This window comes from Carassius auratus, unplaced genomic scaffold (genome assembly GCF_003368295.1).
Source record: "Carassius auratus strain Wakin unplaced genomic scaffold, ASM336829v1 scaf_tig00216983, whole genome shotgun sequence".
Taxonomy (NCBI): Eukaryota; Metazoa; Chordata; class Actinopteri; order Cypriniformes; family Cyprinidae; genus Carassius; species Carassius auratus.
In genome coordinates this window covers 1-4,591 of record NW_020528835.1, presented here as the reverse complement: position 1 = coordinate 4,591, position 4,591 = coordinate 1, and the positions used below count along the sequence as shown (strand labels likewise).

The 4,591-nt window shown below is 42.5% G+C and overlaps 1 pseudogene; it reads left to right on the top strand.

The window, feature by feature from the left end:
* The first annotated feature begins 443 nt into the window (after positions 1 to 443).
* LOC113099625 (CCR4-NOT transcription complex subunit 3-like) lies at positions 444 to 4,546 on the top strand (annotated as a pseudogene).
* The last annotated feature ends 45 nt before the right edge of the window (positions 4,547 to 4,591 follow it).

Genomic DNA, 4,591 nt, shown 5'->3' with positions numbered 1-4,591 from the left:
AAATTGATTCAGTCAAGAAGGTAAATCATGATTATCATGTATTATTATAATAGCTATTGAAAATTCCCATAGGAATAGGCCCCATATCTAAATTATTGTGTTTTTCTGTTATTGATATTTTGCATTTAAAAATCAAATCTGAAATAAATCTAATCAAATAAAATGTCATCATTATTACACACTCTCCCTCAATCAATTCCTTTATAAAAACACATTTTTCAGGTATTACATTTTCCTATACAAACTAGTACAGTCGTTACAAATAAATAAAAATGGTGTTAGGCCCAGGAGAAGTCGATTTTTGTAAAGAGAATGGTCTTTTCCGTAAATATAACCTTTCACCCAATGCGGAAATGGTCACAACTTGAGAAATGATTGACAGACATTTTTAATGAATCACAAGAACGAAAAAAAGACGAGAGGCGGGACCTTCAGTAGCGAGCGGTGGGCGGAGTCTGCCGTCCATCTTTAATGTACTACTGAACAGAAGGGGGACTGACGAGCTAAAAACATTACCAAATTTGAAACAAGGAATTAGCGGATATATTGGTCGTGGCTGTCACATAGAGATACTGACGAATATTACACACGTTTGAAAAAGGTATACGACGACTGTGCATTCAATTTCAACAGTTTAAATCCCTCACACCTTCTGTTGGAAAAACTATGTGTGTGCTAGCAGATCGTTAGCCGTCAGCGCTGCTCGACATCTCAACAAGAGCAGCTTAATCCATAATAACTGCAGAACTATACATTATACTGTCTATATATACTGCTAGGGTTACATATTATGAGTGTAGATGAGGTATGGCGATGAAATAACGCTAATCTAACACGTTAGCATCTTGGTGGCTAGTGCTCAGTGATCAGAGGCTGCGTAAATCTGCGTGAACGCGCTGTGGTAGTGTTGGCGTTACCGTCCAAGTGATTTAAACTATGAGGACGATCAAGGCTTGCTGTCATCAAAATTCTTCATATTTTTTCTTATTTAGGGGGATTGCAAAGGTGAAAGTTGTGTTTATTTGTTGACCTGGAAAGAACTTGATTAAAATGTAACTTTGAAGGTAGTAGTTAATCGTTTTAAAATTAATTAAGCGGGGTGTTATGATATCAGACTATTCTATATAGATGAGATCTATTTTAGGAGCAGTAGAAAAACTTACCATCTGCCTTCACTGCACACTGAATACGGTATAAGTTACCAGTCTCTCTGATGTGCTTGCAGTGACAGAAGGTATGAAGACAGTATCATAGCGAAGCCATGGCTGATAAGAGAAAACTACAAGGTAAGATTATATCTCTACTCTCCCCTGCCAGTTGCAAATACGCAGAAGTTTCTTTTGAGAGGTTTTCTAAATCATCATATGATCTTAAGACTTCATATGCTTCACACAACCAGGTGAAATAGATCGATGTTTGAAAAAAGTTGCTGAAGGCGTTGAACAATTTGAAGACATTTGGAAAAAGGTGAGACGTTAACAACTCAAAAGCCAATGTGTAATTCAAAAAGCTAAAGGAATCGTGCACCTGTTGTTGTATTTTAATAATCCATTTCATTCTCAGCTTCATAATGCAGCCAATGCCAATCAAAAGGAAAAATATGAAGCCGATCTCAAGAAAGAGATAAAAAAGCTCCAGGTGAGGATGTGCTCATTCTATATTTAGCTTCTTTTAAGGCTTTCTGGAATCGTATGAACATGGATTAATTACAAACAGAGAAGCATTTCTTGCTGTTGGACTAAGTTGCACTTTTGGATCACTTCTTGGGCAATGAATTTAGAGAAGCGAAACTAGCTGTTGCGTAGAATGAATTATTGTACACTTTCTTTAGAACCAAGAGAAAAATATGTGTTCGCAATCAGTATAATTGTTCTCACCTGTTTTTCTTCTTAGCGGCTACGAGACCAGATTAAGACATGGGTGGCGTCCAATGAGATCAAAGACAAACGGCAGCTAGTGGAGAACCGGAAGCTTATTGAAACGGTACAAGGGTTTTGCCTGATTCCTCAATGCTATTTTATTGGAATGCGCTTAAAACAGTGTGCAAAATACTTGTGTACTTTTGATAAAAATATCAGTGCATTGGCTTAACACTTACATTTTGCCTCATGAATTCTTAGATCTATTTCTCACGTTTAATGTCAAGATTGGACTGCTTAACCTGGATCACTGTCTCTTTCTTCTCAGCAAATGGAGCGATTTAAGGTTGTTGAAAGAGAAACCAAGACAAAAGCCTACTCTAAAGAGGGGCTGGGCTTGGCTCAGAAAGTGGACCCGGCGCAGAAAGAGAAGGAGGAAACAGAACAGTGGCTCACGGTACAAGAGGGCTCATGGATAACATTGTGGGTAGAAAAACTGTGAACAGGATGCAAGTAGTGCACTAATGACATGATTTCTCTCTCTCACAGAACACAATAGACACTTTGAACATGCAGGTGGACCAGTTTGAGAGTGAAGTTGAGTCCCTCTCTGTTCAAACACGGAAGAAGAAAGGAGACAAAGAGGTCGGCATTTCACTTTCCATTTCTCCTCATTCTTTCCTCTGCTTTTCTTATTTTATTATAGATTTGCTTTCCTATATATGTATTCAATATTATGTGAAGCCTCACTGTTTAAGACCTCAGATTGTTCTCAGCTTCTCACACATTTCTGTCCTATGGAAAGCTGTTTATTGTGTTTGTGTTTAGAAGCAGGATCGGATTGAAGAGCTAAAGAGGTTAATCGAAAGACACCGGCACCACATTCTAATGCTAGAGACCATCTTGAGGATGTTGGATAATGATTCGATCCAGGTTGACTCTATCCATAAGATCAAAGATGATGTGGAATATTATATTGACTCTTCACAAGACCCAGACTTCGAAGAGAATGAGTTCATCTATGATGATCTGGATTTGGAGGAAATACGTAAGTTTGTGTGTGCGTGGGATGGAAGTTTTTTTTTTTTTAAATGATATGGCTTTGTCAAGATGGGTCGCATTTCTAAACATCTCTTTCTCTCTAGCAACAACTTTGATTGCAACGCCTCCTCAGGGCCATATTGAAGATGAGATGTTCCTCCCGTCCAGCAGCACACCGACCTCCACCACTTCCTCTCCCCCATCCCTCCATCTCCTGCAACAGGCCCAATGGTAAACCATTTTCTTGCATTCTTCCTCTTGTCTCAGTCTAGTCTGCATAGGATTTTGGTCATTTTTGTATGACATAGAGACACCCATCATGCGCTTTTCGTACCTTTTATTGACTTTGGTCACAGAATTAATTGTCTTACTATATATTGTGTGTGAATGTTTTACTCAGGAGATTTCGGAGGAAAAAGAGAGGTCGATCTACAGACAGTGAAGTCTGTCAGGTGGAAGACCTCAGCATCAGTGTCAGTTAAAGGTTGTTCCATACCTGTATGACTTTATTTCAGTGAATGGAAACTAAAGCTTTCAAACTTAAAGAAGGCTTTTGTTTCTTTATTAAAATGGCTGTTTTAAGTGAACAATCCCTTTAAATCACATGTATGCTTAATGAAAAATATGGTGTTTCTAACCTCATGGCTTTCTTGCTCTGATCAGTCTCCTGTGAAGAATGGCAACCCATCTCTCTCGTCGTTCTCGTCATCCGCCTCATCGTCGGGCTCCTCCTCAGGCTCCTCCTCCTCCTCTTCACTGGTTTCTGTGGCGACTGCTGTTGGTGGCTGCACAGCGATCTCTGGGAGCAGCAGTCTGCTGGGAAGGCTTTAGCAGCGCAGTGCAGCAGCATGTTCTCAGTCTCAGCAGCAAGCCACAGGTCAAACTCTCCTCGACATCTACACCCTCCAACAACACACCTAGTCCTCCTAGCCACCCCACGTTACCTGCCTCCACCACTGCCTCTCTGCCTAGTTCCAGCACACCTGGCCCAGTAACTTCCAGTTCCCAGTCCCAGGCCTCATCTGTTCTTGGGGTTGAGGGCTCTAGACTGGGTTTGGGCCTTGTGAAGGGGAGCGTGACAGTGACCAGCAGCAGTAGTGGAGCTCAGATGCCAGGTCTGGGCATGGCAGGCATGTCTGGTTCTCTCAACACCATGGCGGCGCTTCTCTCAGGCTCTAACCCTGCTCCCTATGCCCAGGCAGCTGCTGGAGGAACATCAGGTGGTGCCTCCAGTGGTCCAGTAGGGAGCAGTAGTGGTAGTTCTGGCATGTCTATACCGAGCGGAGGTGCAGGGGGAACTAACACGGGCGCAACCAGTAATGGCACGGGGACAGGGGTTGGTATCAGCTTGCTAGGGTCCAGTCCGGGTCATGGTTCTCTGACCGGAGGGATTCTAAACCTGGTACCGGGCCAGACGGCTCTCCAGGGGTCTGCACAGATACCTGTGAGCCATGTGGGCACAGCACCTGGAGGAGGAACTGGAGAGAGCGGGTTGGGTGGAAATGGAAGCAGTTCTGTGGCAAGTGCAGGAGTGGGGACAAACGTAGCACCTGCAAGACCACCTAGCGGCCTCAAACAAAATGGAGCAACCAGTGAGTTTTTTTTATCTGGCCATTACCGATTTTCCGGACTATAAATCGCAATTCTTTTCATAGTTTGGCTGGTCTGCGACTTATAGTCAGGTGCGACTT